The 13,242-nt window shown below is 46.2% G+C and overlaps 1 protein-coding gene and 1 non-coding gene across 4 annotated transcripts in view; one reads left to right on the plus strand and one right to left on the minus strand.

Moving 5' to 3' along the window:
- Nucleotides 1-13,242, minus strand: part of CCND3 (cyclin D3) — a 99,154-nt gene that overhangs the window by 29,192 nt on the left and 56,720 nt on the right. The window contains exon 2 of one of the 3 annotated variants that reach the window (XM_007085199.3): nucleotides 4,750-4,829. The exons of the other annotated variants lie outside the window; for them this stretch is intronic. The gene's annotated coding sequence lies outside the window, so the exon portion shown is untranslated. The remainder of the gene's footprint in view (nucleotides 1-4,749; nucleotides 4,830-13,242) is intronic. 3 annotated transcript variants of the gene reach the window in all.
- On the plus strand, nucleotides 2,122-2,194 carry TRNAK-CUU. The gene has a single exon. It is a non-coding gene; the product is annotated as a tRNA-Lys (tRNA).

Below are 13,242 nucleotides of genomic sequence, written 5' to 3' on the forward strand. Positions count from 1 at the left end.
AGGACTTTAAGATACAAAACAGATGAACATAAGGAAGGGAAGCAAAAATAATATAAAAACAGGGAGGGGGACACAACATAAGAGGCTCTTAAATATGGAGAACAAACAGAGGGTTACAGGAGGGGTTGTGGGAGGGGGGATGGGCTAAACGGGGAAGGGGCATTAAGGAATCTACTTCTGAAATCATTGTTGCACTAACTTGGATTGGATCATTGTTGATGCTAACTTGGATGTAAATTCAAAAAATTAATTAAAACAAACAAAAAAAAAGAGTTCTGATGCCCCTGTTTCTACTCCCAGATGTGGATATCAGAATCTTTAAGTGTGGGGCCCAGGTTCTGTATGTTTGTCCAGGGCTGAGAGCTACAAGCTGGCCTCTAGCCAGGAATCACTCTCTCCTTCCCCTGTTGTCTAGAGATCTTCATACTGACTTTATCAGTCTATCGGTAAACTGCCCCTTAGTAGGCAGGTCTGTCTATCCCGTGATTGGAAATTCTCAGAGGGCCACCCTCCTCCTGGACGGAATGTGGTTCTTCCCCAGTCAACTCTATTGACTCAGGCTTCTTCGTCCATTAAAATAATCTCATTTTCAGAGAACAACCCAGAGCTTTCTAATTTATTAATTTATTCTATTCACTCATTTGCAGTTGCCCCCTTAAACTCTCTACAGCATGAATAATTGGGAATTCAGGCAAAATCTGGGGTGGGGCTAGAAGAAACGGAAAGAGAAATTCAGAGGCACCTGGGTGGCTCAGTGGGTTGAGGTACAACTCTTGATTTCAGCTCAGGTCATGATCTCATGGTCAGTTGTGAGATGGAACCTCATCAGGCTCTACCCTGTGAGCATGCTTAAGGGTCTCCCTCACCCTCTCCCTCTGCCCCTCCCCGGCTCAGTCTCCCTGGCACATGCACTCACTCTCCCTATCGAAAGAAAGAAAGCAAGAAAGCAAGAAAGCAAGAAAGCAAGCAAGAAAGCAAGCAAGCAAGCAAGCAAGCAAGCAAGCAAGAAAAGAAAGCAAGAAAGCAAGAAAGAAAGAAACAGAAGTTCAACACGAACTCACCCAGGTCTCCTCTAGGTATTAATAACTGCTCCATAATGAATAATAACAACACGAACAGTTAGATAGTAATCACTGTGTCAGGCATTGTTCTAAGTGTTTTACGTATATTAATTATTTTAATCCTCAAACGTACTGTTGTGCCCACTTCACAGAAGAGGAAAGTGAAGTGACTTACCCAAAGTCACACAGTGTAAAAGGTACAGGCAGGAACTTGAACTCCAACAATCTGGGTCCAGGATCAGGATTAATAATTTAACATAAGGTAAGGAGTCTTGGGCTGGGTGGGCCAGAATCAGAGACCACTGAAGAAGGCGGCCCCTGATGCTGTCCCAGGCCTAGGGAGGAATCAGAAGGAGGAGGGACAAGTCCCAGAGAAACTAGACTGGGGGGGTGGGGGGGGTGGTCACAGCTGACCCCAGGCCAAAGGCTTCCTGGATTCCCTGGCAGAGTTATGAGGAACATGAAAGGGAAATTCCTCCAGGAAAAGAAAACATTTTTGAGGGTAGCTGGTTGTTGCTGTTGTTTTTTTTGTTTGTTTGTTTTGGGTTTTTTTTTTGTTTTTTGTGTTTTTTGTGTGTTGTTTTTTTTTTTTTTTTTTTTTTTTTTTGCCTCATCTCTGATTTCAGACCCAGGGTTTCTTTGCTGAGTCACGGAGGACATTATGAAAGGCGTGGGGGCGGCACAGGACTGCCACCTCCCCATTCCCAGGGACAGGCTGGGGGCTTCTGCAGCCCAGCTAGCTCCCTGCCTCTGGAAGGTTGATGCCAGATCAACCTTCTAGAATGATCCCATTCTAGAAAAAGTTCACCAAGAAGAAGCAGTTTTTACTGCTTGTCGTCCTCGAATTCCCAGGAGTCTCCTCAATGAATAAGAACATTAATGAACACTTGAATCATAACGAAGTAATAAGTAAGTGACTCAACAAACATTTACCGATCCTCTTAATGAAGGCTTTGGAATCAGACACCCTGGGGTTTGGTTCCTGGCTTCTGCCACTTATGACCGTAAACAAGTGACAGAGTCTCAGTTTCTTCAGCTATAAAATGGGGACTTCTGGGGCACCTGGCTGGCTCAGTCGTTAGAGCATGAGACTCTTGATCTCAGGGTCGTGGGTTTGAGCCCCACGTTGGGCACAGACAATATATACATACATACACACATACATACATGCATCAAATGGGGATATTTATTTCAGCCTACAAGCTTGAGGTGAGAGGCAAATGAGGTAAGAGAGAGCAAAGCTCTTGGCATGCAGTGGACAGTCCACAAGTGGTATCTCGGGGTGCCAGGCACTGTAAAGGGCCAGAAAACAAAGAGGAATACAACTCAACCCTGTAGGAGTCTGCAGTCTGGCGGGAGGGGAACAGAGATGTAATGAATCCACACTGCCAGAAGCTAGAAGAGAAGCCAGTTCCTAAGGCCAAGGACACAGAGGCAAATGACAGCCACCAAGACTGGGTGGGCACGCCCGGAAGTTCCAACTAAAGTCTCTGGTCCAGGGTTTCTCAGACAATCACCCGCAGCTCTGGGAAAATGCAGATTCCCATTCAACAGTTGTAGGTGGGGCCCAAGATTAGGTATGTCTCTCTCTCTCTCTTTTTTTTTTTTAGGTAATCACCAGGCCCAACGTGGGGCTTGACCTTCTGATCCTGAGATACCTGAGATCCTGAGCCAGCCAGGAGCAACCCAGTCCACCGGCCCCATTATGCACTTCGAACCAGCTCCCACAGCAGGTGCCAGACCATGGGTCACACTTTGAGTCCACAGCAAGGCAGTTTTAGCTGTTGTCACTCACCTACTTTTCTACTATTCTTTGTATCCATTTTAGGGCTAGCTGCTCCAAGTGACTTGCAGAACCCTGTTAACTAGACAGCTAACGGGGTCCCCCCATCTCCTCCCCCCAGATCTCAGAATCAGGCTCAGATACACCCTGCTGACTCTAATGACCACTAAGGTTCATATCCTTGAAGGTGGTTATTTATTCGCTGCCTTGAGCCCTCCCCTTTCCAGGCCAAATCATCCAAATGCTTCCGATGTTTTCACATCCGGTATTTTGTAATGAATTCCCTTGAAAAGGTCACAGACTTGTGAGAAAGGACTTTATTTATGAGTCTTTCAGTAACGTAACCATCCTCATTCCATCCTAGGGGGTGGAAGACAGAAGGGTGTACTAGAAAAGATGAGCATTTTTTGCCGATTTAACACAAGATTCCGATAACAAAGATAACACTTAGCTGACAGAAAATAGGGTAAGAAGTGTCACCAATTCAAAGATTATTTTCTTTAATTTTTAAAAATCTTTATGTATGTATGTATGTATGTATGTATGTTTATTTTGAGAAAGAAAGAGTGAGCGTGTGTGCACAAGTGAACAGGGAAGGGGCAGAGAGAGAGAGGGGGAGAGAGACAATCCCAAGCAAGTTCCGCACCGTCCGTGCAGGGCTCGGACTCACAAACCGTGAGATGACCACTCGAGCCAAAATCACGAGTCGGACGCTTAACCAACCAAGCCACCCAGGGGCCCGTCAAAGATGAGTTTAGATGAATCGCTGTACCAGAAAACACGAAATGCCCTAAAATCTTATGGCTCATATATGGAAGAAACTTTGATGGAGGTTTTTCCAAAATTGACAATTATCCCAATATTTATAGGACATTACCAATAATGATTTGTAAAGCTGAATGAAACTTTTCCAGACTATCAATAATTTTTTTTTAAAAAACTTCCAATCAACTATGCTAGAGAAACACTGGGTTATCTTTTCTATTTGCTCCATGGTAAAGATTACAAAATCACTGTCATAGGAGAATGCAACCAAAGAGGATACAAAAGGTGTCATAGAGGAGCATCAAGCAGTTCACATAAATATTATGTTATTTTTCTGGATTTTGTGATGTTTGGGCTTTAACATTGTTTCCTAGTATGTTGTGATTTCATCACAAAATCTAAATAAATACGCACTTTGGTATCTTTAGTATTGTGATTTTGTACTGTCCTTCTTAAAGAGGGCCTCGAAAATTGCAGAAGCTTTAGACCCAACAAAATCTGAATCTACCCTGGGTATACTGGGAAGCATGTGGGCTCTGGGGTCAGACCTGGTCTTAAATCACAGATCTTGGGGCGCTGGGGTGGCTCAGTCGGTTAAGTGCCCGACTCTCGATTTCAGCTCAGGTCACGATCTCACAGTTCATGGGATCAAGCCCCGTGTCAGGCTCCGTGCTGACAGTGCAGCCCCTGCTTGGGATTCTCTCTCTCTCCGACTGTCTCTGCCCCTCCCCCACCACCCTCTCTCTCTCAAAACAAATATAAATAAACCTAAAAAAAAAAAATCACAGCTCTGCCAGTTGCTGGCTGTGTGCTGTGTGGCCTTTGACAAGTTACTTAACTTCCCGGAACTGTCTTCTTCTCCTTTATCTAGAAATGGAATGGTAATATCTGTCTTGTAGGCTTCTCTGAGGGTTACATAAGATACTGCATGTAAAGTGGCTATTATGTGGCCATCACAATGACCTTGTGGTAAAGAGACAATAGAGACAGTGAGAGGTTCATTTGAGGTCACCCAGCTGAGGAGACGTACTTTAGAAAGAATCTGGATTTCAAGTTTATATTAACAATCTTCCTTTCTCTTATCTCCCACCCCTTTCAAGACAGGAAGTAAAAAGCATCCTGTATTATCACTGAGCTCACCCGCGTTCTTCACCAAAGAGAGGTCACAGAGCTTTTCGCCACCATGTAGAAATGTGCGATGAGCACCCCTCTGACAGAGCCTGTGGGAAATAATGAATCAGATGAAATTAAGAAATACTTGGCCTTTTGTTGAAATCACATATTTGGTTACCAGTTTTGTGTTCTCCTTTTTCTACCAACTCAAACAATCCCAAGATTCTTCTCTTTTTTTCCACAAACGTATGCCAGTTTATTCACAAGCATTGTCTCATTTCATGCTTGCAGTGGTCCCGCGTAATAAGCAGTTGTGACTCCCATTTTGTGGATGAAGAAACTGAGGCTCCGGGAGATACAGCACCTTGCCCGGATGTGACTCCTGGTCTGTCTCATGCCAGAGCCCAGACTTTTAATCATTGGGCCACACTGCCTTCCTGCCACTTGCCCCCACTTGTATTTTTCTGTACGGTGGGATTAGGATTTGGGTGTATTCTGGAATAGGCATGGACAATCAGAGGATTCTTGTGATTCCCTGTCTCCATGGACCTTAGCATTGCCCAGCCCCACCAAACTACTCCTATTTCTCTGTATCTGTCCTACTGGCACATGCTTTTGATCCCAATGCTCCCGACAGAGTAGAACAAAGAGCTGTTTGCCTCTCAAAGAACCACAGGGTGGACGTCATAAGACCTCGGTTCTAATCTGGTTGGTCCACCATTTTGCCCTTCGGCAAGTCTGCTGATCTCTCTGGACCTCGTCTGACGTACTTTAAAAATATGGTAGGAAAGAGATACTTCCAGGATCCTTTACTATCCCAACATCCTCTAAATGAGTCCATCCGGTAAACACACATGCAGGTAATGAACACGTTCCTGCTGATTTTCTGAAGATTCCCCTCCGAGAACTAGAGGGTCTTCTTTTTATAGTGCATCACGAAGGCTGCAAAGGAGATGTGGCCACAGAGTTTAGATAGCCCTGGCTCTGAATCCCAGCTCCACCAGTCCCTGGCTATATGGCCTTGGGCGAGCCCTTAACTTCCTGAAGTTTCCTTTTCCTCCTCCATAAGATGGTAGTTTCATAACGGTCCCCTTCCCAAAAGCTGTGAAGATACAAAAGATGAGGCCTGGAAAGGGCTCACTACCATGCTGGGGACTCAGCATATGGAGGCCATTATGGTCATCACTGTGTACGATGTGCTCAGGCCTCCTCTTCTGCTTTCGACCGGGGACATAAGAACCGAAGGGGGAACCTCAAAGACACACTGAGATGGAAGGGCCAAAGGAGCAAGGGACACGGAATGGACAGATGGTGTAACTCCAGATGGCTGCACATGGCTGATCTGGGGAAGAAAATGGCTCACCCTCTGCCCAGCCCCACCCGTGTGTATCTGGGCAATGTCAATGAGACACTGGGCTGGAAAACGCTAGAGAATGCTAAAATATCCAAAGTGGGAATTACAGATATTTCTGCAATGCATCCCCAATTTTCTATCTCAGCGGGCAATGCCAAATCCCTGGGCTACAGCACAGAGTCTGTTCTTTCCTTCTCTCCACCTGGCACCATTCCTAATCAGAATTTCATTCTCCATTCAAGCAGTCAACTCAAAGCCTCCAATTCTTCCAGCATCTGAGAGCTCAGCCCATCTGCTCTACATCCTTGAAAAGAAACAAATAAACTGATAAACCAAACAACATTCCTACCATTTCTCTCTTAAAAGACAAAACTTGGCATTTATTTCTAATATTGAAAAAATGGAAACAATCTAACTGTCCAACAATAGAGAATTCATCAAATAAACTGTAACCTTGTAATAGGTTATACTCTAATACGGTAAGGTACTATGATAGAATATCGTACTACATGATATATAATACCATATTACACATTACCACTGAATACCAAGGGCGACCACAGATGTAGAATGGAGTGGTGGTTACCAGTGTGAACCCCGGAGGTGGACCGACCTGGGTCTGACCACCAGGTCCGTCATACACCAGCTGTGTGGCCTTGACAAGTCTTTCTCTGCCTTAGGTGTGCAACGGAAAAATGACAAGAATAATAAACAGAGTTCTGACCCCGCTGTCAGACTTCCTGCCTGGTTTAACTTCTGGCTCTGTCACTTCCTAATTGCTGTGCAGTCTTCGACAGGTTAATGAAGCCCTCTGTTCCTCAGTTTCCTCATCTGTAAATAGGGTCTACCACCCAGGGATTTTGGGGGGTGAGGATTAAGTGAGATAGCAGGTGAAATCCTTAGAAGAGTACTCTGCACGGCGGGTATGATGTTTATCATCCCCCTGCTGCCATACCACCTCTCTTGCCCGCCAAGTGATTCCTAAATATAAACGCACATCCAAACTGCCTAGAACATACCACCCTGAAAAAGAACACCTGAGCTCCTCCAGATGTGCCACATCAACCTGTATCCAGCCCACGTGGGCCCCTTGGCAGGGGTGTCTGTCAGAGGTAAGAACGGGTTAAGCAGGCACTGGCCCTCTTCCCTCTCACAGGAGCAGCTGGAGGGTGCTGGGGCTCGCTTTAGTCCGGTGGAAAAACAACAGCCTGAGCTCAGGGCATGGTGAACCACGTGATGGTGCGCGCTGCCCTTGAGCTTTACTGGAAACCCACCGGCTGTCTGCAGAGGGCTTCTGATGGAGGGTCCCAAGTGCCCCGGTTACCGCTCCACAACAGCCCGACTTAGCCGGGGGGTCACAGAGAGGCAGCCACCTGTTGAACCACAGCACAGTTCATTTCCCATCTTAGTTCTTCCTCTGGGTAAACCCTGGCACTATTATCAATTTAACCCTCAAAAGGGGGGTGGGTGGGTGGCCAATCTGCCATTTCTCTTGAGCCTAACTGTCAATTTCCCACGGTTCTTGACTCCCAACAGAACTAGGACAGTTCACATGTCCCGTTCCACTTTGCGAAGGGTTAATATACACATGATCCCGTTAGAAGGTGATGGTCATCATCTAATATGAATAATGCTTGGACAGGTTAGGATGCCCTTTCCCCTCCACTAACTGACCTCATCTTCACAAGAACACTGGGAGCCGAACTGGGGGAGCTCCAAGATAGGGGAAGAAGGTAAGGCCAATGGAGGTATGGAGGTATGGAGGTAACATTGCCAGCATGTTGCCTGGCAATACAAGGGTGGCCTGACCTCGGCAAGAGCTGGGCCTACCTCCTCAGCGTCTGAGGCTCCAAACTAGGACCTGCCAGCACATCTGCAGGGGCCTCCGCTTCTGGGGGGAAACTCAAGGTAGACAGTGCCCTGACACAGAGACACATGCCACACAGCCGAGTCTAAACCCACCTGGGAGACACAGTGGACACAGTGGACAGGACAGAGGCACCCGGGGCCTCTGGCCAGCATGGTCTGTCCTTGCAGGCCCTTCCCCAAGGGCAACCAGAGGCAAAGCAGAGGCGGTGTGGTGGGTAAGGGAGCAAAACTTAAGGGAAGGGGCCAAAAAGGTTCTTCTGTTGGGGGCAAGGGCTGGGAGAGGTGACTTTTTCCACCAAAGGGAAAGTCACCAGGCCAGGTCAGGCCCCCTCTCTACTCAGTCGCCTCTTGCTTTTTTTTTTTTTTTTTAAGTATCCACAGCTCATGGGCCTTTCTTTGTAGATGTGTTAGTTTTTGGTCCAGGGACAATCAGGTCTCATGGTTTGGACGCCATTCTCTTTAAGGTAGCTGTGCACACCCCTGCTGCACCCATTCTGCTTTGATCTCATGGCGAGCTTCTCAGAGTCTGACTTTTCTTTCCAGCTCTGGGTGTAGGTGAGGGGAGCGGGGACAGATGCATCTCCGTGGCTGCTGGATGGAATTATGACCCTCACTTTATGTATGAGGAAGCCGTGATAACAAAACCGTGCTTTGTAGATGAAGGGTGTCACACCATACGCTCCCTGGGGTAGACACCCCGGGGGGGGGGGCTGATGTCAATAACACCTCCTGGCCCCGTGGCACGGAGCACAGAGCCTCCCCATCAGGAGCCTTCCGCACATGCCTGCACGTGGGAATCCAAGGATGGGTGAAGCTGGGGCCACGGGGCAGTGGTTCCTTGCAGGGTCTGCCTGCCAAGAGGGGATATTGGAAGAACTGTATGACAGTTGTAGGTGGCAGAACTGAGTGGAACCGCTCACATCGTTACCCAGTCCCCCACCTAAAAGCTCACATTTGCAGAATGACTCACTGGGATGAGGGGGTCCAAACTGTGGCCCTGAAGTAAGAGAATCTCAGGGTCAAAAGGGGATTCGAAGGCACCTACTTGCCTACCCAAATTATTCACTTTCCCCACAACCCTAGTTCCCAGAAATTTACATTTCAAAGACCAATAAAATTTCCCCCAAAATTTTGGAGACCAAAAAGTAAGACTATTGCCAAGTAAGGTTATTAGGGAAAAAACCTATAATCTATATATACCATATTTCATAAAACAAAGACTCCCTGAATACCAAACCCTTTGAGAAGACTCAGATTAAAGGATAATGCTTTTTAACCTAATCTTTAATAATAATAATAATAATAATAATAAAGTCTACACCCAACATGGGGCTTGAACCCTGAGATCAAGAGTCGCATGCTCTTTCAACTGAGCCAGCCAGGTGCCCCTAAAGGATAGTACTTTCAATGGAATGCATTTAGTTACACAAAAAAAAACCCCAGTACATCCTCTGATGAAAACTAGTTTGGAATCACAGCCCTGTACCAGCCCCTCAATGATCCGTGCAGCACTTGCTAAATTTCTTTAGTGGTGGGAGCTCACCATTTCTGAGATGGCCCAACTTATTTTCCAAAAACTCTCACTACTAAGATTTTTTAAAGTATACAAATAGGACCACCCTGGTGGCTCAGCTGGTTAAGCATCCGACTCCAGCTCAGGTCATGATCTCTCGGTTCATGAGCTCAAGCCCCACGTCTGGCTCTGTGCCGACAGCTCAGAGCCTGGAGCCTGCTTCAGATTCTGTGTCTCCCTCTCTCTCTGTCCCTCCCCTGCTTGTGCTCTGTCTCTCTCTTTCTCTCAAAAATAAACATTAAAAAAATATACATATATATAGATATATTCTTTGTTTTAAATGTTTATTTATTTTGAGAGAGAGAGAGGGAGAGAGAGAGGGAGAGAGAGAATTCCAAGCAGGCTCCACACTGTCAGCACAGAGCCCGACACGGGGCTCCATCCCACGAACCATGAGATCATGACCTGAGCCAAAATCAAGAGTCAGACGCTTAACCGACTGAGCCACCCAGGTGCCCCAAGATACATTCTTATAAAAAATTAATCTGTTAGGGGTAATGTTTCAGTAACTTTGGTCCCTTCACTCTGCTCCATAGTCTGCAACCACCTGCAGCACCAATTCCATTGAGGCCAGGTGAGTAGTAAGAATGACAGCTAAAACCCCAAGTGCCCACTATGAGCCAAACACTGCTATGGGGTTAATATGTATTCATTCAATTACTTCCTAGGCCAACCTCATGGGGTAGGTATAAGTATTATTCCTCCTTACGGAGTTTTAGGAAGCACAAAGAATAATTTGCCCAAGTAATGGCCAAGTTCACACTGCAGCTCCAGCAGCCAGGTTCCAGAGCCCATCCTTCTTTCTTTTTTTTTTTAATGTTTATTTATTTTTGAGAGAGAGAGAGACAGGATGTGAGTGGGTGAGGGCAGAGAGAGAGGGAGACACAGAATCCGAAACAGGCTCCAGGCTCTGAGCTGTCAGCACAGAGCCCAATGTGGGATTCGAACCCACAAACTGTGAGATTGTAACCTGAGCCGCAGTTGGATGCCCAAGTGACCGAGCCACCCAGGTGCCCCCAGAGCCCATCCTTCTTAACTATGGCACTTGTAGGAAGGCTTCCTGACAAATCCAATTTGAAGGCAAGAAATACATTCTTCACATCCCTCCTCCTCCCGTGGCCCCTGCCCCAGTTCAACTTCTCCTTCCATTTCCCCTGGATGGCCACAGTAAACCCAACCCGTATCCCAGCCTCCACTCTGCATCGAATGTACTCCCTCCAATCTCGCACACATTTAAGTTGCTGGTTTAAACTTATTCTCCACATAAAGGTAGTTACGCTCGATTAAAGAAAAGTTGGGAAATACAGAAAAGCAGAAAGAAAAGCAAAAAGAATCCAATGTTATTCATAGCCTTACCAACCACCAAAACCCCTCTGTGAACATTTTGATAATATTCCTTCCAGTCTCTCTTTTGTAATACATGAAGCCTTTTTATCCATACGTGAGATTTTTTTTTTCAAAAACTTGGCTATCACCACACTAAATCTATAATTTTAGTGAAGCTTGTGGGCATTTTTCACATTATTAAACAGAAAGCTGTTAATGTAAGGTTAAGCTCCGGTCATCTTAATTGTTGCTCGAAAATTTCCACAGCTCCTCCCATACCTATCAAATAAATTTCAGATTCCTTAGTTTGGCATTCAAGGCCTTTCCAAAGCTCCTCCCATTCCTATCAAGTAGATTTCAAATTCCTTAGTTTGGCATTCAAGGCCCTCTATAACCTATTGCAGTGTTTTTGTTGTTTTTAAAGATTTTAAAGTAATCTCTACACCCAACGTGGAACTTGAACTCGCAACCTTGAGATCAAGAGTTGCACGCTCCATAGACTGAGCCAGCCAGGAGCCCCTACTGCAGTGTGTTTTACCTCCCATTTTCCCATACCCTGGCCCCCGCCCCAACACACATTCTTAGCATATGGGATCTCCACTGCTTGACCTCTCCCTACACCCACCCGCTGGGCCTTTGCTGATACAAGTTCCAGATTTAAAGGACACATCCACTTTGATCGTTCTATGCTGAAAACGAACCCCTATTTCACCCTTTCCCTACCCCAACCTCCACCATCATTGGCTCAGGGCAAATACCTTGGAGTTATCTGTGACTCCTTTTTTTCTCACGGTTCCCAATTCCAATCCATTAGCAACTTCAATAGGCTTTGCCTTGGAATACCTCCCTTTGCAGCACCTGCCCCCTGACCTAAATTCAAACTGCCCGTATTTGTCACCCAGGCGAATGTAACAGCCTATATCTAGAACCTCCCTGCTTTTCACTCTGGTCTCCATGCACGCTGCTTCCGAGGCAGGAGTCAAAGGGTTCTTTAGAAAAGTGAATTAAGGGTGCCTGGGTAGCTCAGTCAGTTATGTGGCCAACTCTTGATCTCAGCTCAGGCCATGATCTCACAGTTCATGAGTTCGAGCCCCTCGGTGGAGCCTCACCTCAGGCTCTGCACTGGCAGCACTGAGCCTGCTTGGGATCCCTCTTTCCCTACTCATATTCTCTCTCTCTCTCTCCCTCTCCCAAAAGTCTCCAATGGCTTCCCATCATATTTAGAATAAAATCCAAAAGGCTGAACCCCATCTCCTTGACCTCATTTATTACCACTCCTACTTTCCTTTACTACCCTCCAGCCACATTTGCCTCCTAGCGGTACCGGAAACTCAATAACCCATTCAGGTCTTAACTGCTTTGTACCTGCTACTTCCTTTGCTTGGAAAGCTCTTCCTCTAGGGCTGTGCTGTCCAGAATGGTGGCCACATGTATCCACTGAACACCTGAAACGTGATTGCTCTCAACTGAGATGTGCTTCTGAGTGTAAAATACACACCAGATCTCAAAGGCTTAGTAAAAACGATACAAGATATCACATTAATAATTTGTCTATTGGTTACATGATGAAATAATATTTTAGATGTATTAGGTAAAATAAAATGTTATTAAGGGGCACCTGGGTGGCTCGGTTGGTTGAGCATCTGACTTTGGCTCTGGTCATGACCTCGCGGTTTGTGGGTTCAAGCCCTGCGTCAGGGCTCTGTGCTGACAGCATGGAGCCTGGAGCCTGCTTCGGATTCCTGTGGCCCCCTCTCTCTCTGCTCCTCCCTAGCTCGTGCTCTGTCTATCTCTCTGTCTCTCTCTCTCTGTCTCAAAAGCAAATAAACATTTAAAAATATTTAAAAAAATAAAGTGTTATTAAAATTAATGTCACTTGTTTCTACTTTTTTTTTAAAATGTTTATTTATTTGAGAGAGAGAGAGAGAGAGAGAGAGAGCAAGCAGGGGAGGGGTAGAGAGAGGGGGAGACACAGAATCCGAAGCAGGCTCTGTGCCGACAGCAGGGAGTCCGATGCAGGGCTTGAGCTCAGGAACTGTGAGATCATGACCTTAGCCAAAGTCGGACGCTTAACCAACTGAGCCACCCAGGTGCCCTGTTCTTTCTACTTTTTAAAATGTGGCTACAAGAATATTTAAAATTATACATGTGGTTTGCCTTGCATTTCTATTTGGCAAAGCTGCCCCAGGACACTGGTTCTCCACCCTGGCTACACATCGGAATCACCTAAAGAACTTACAAAATACCGGTGCCGGGGCTCCATCTCCAGAGATTCTGATTTGATTGGCATGGAGTGTTGCCTGGGCGCTGAGATTTTTAAAAGCTCCCTCAGACGATTCTAATGTCCAGCTAGGACTGAGCACCACCACAGCTCTAGATATTCTCACGGATCCTCACT

This window comes from Panthera tigris, chromosome B2, assembly GCF_018350195.1.
Source record: "Panthera tigris isolate Pti1 chromosome B2, P.tigris_Pti1_mat1.1, whole genome shotgun sequence".
Classification (NCBI taxonomy): Eukaryota; Metazoa; Chordata; class Mammalia; order Carnivora; family Felidae; genus Panthera; species Panthera tigris.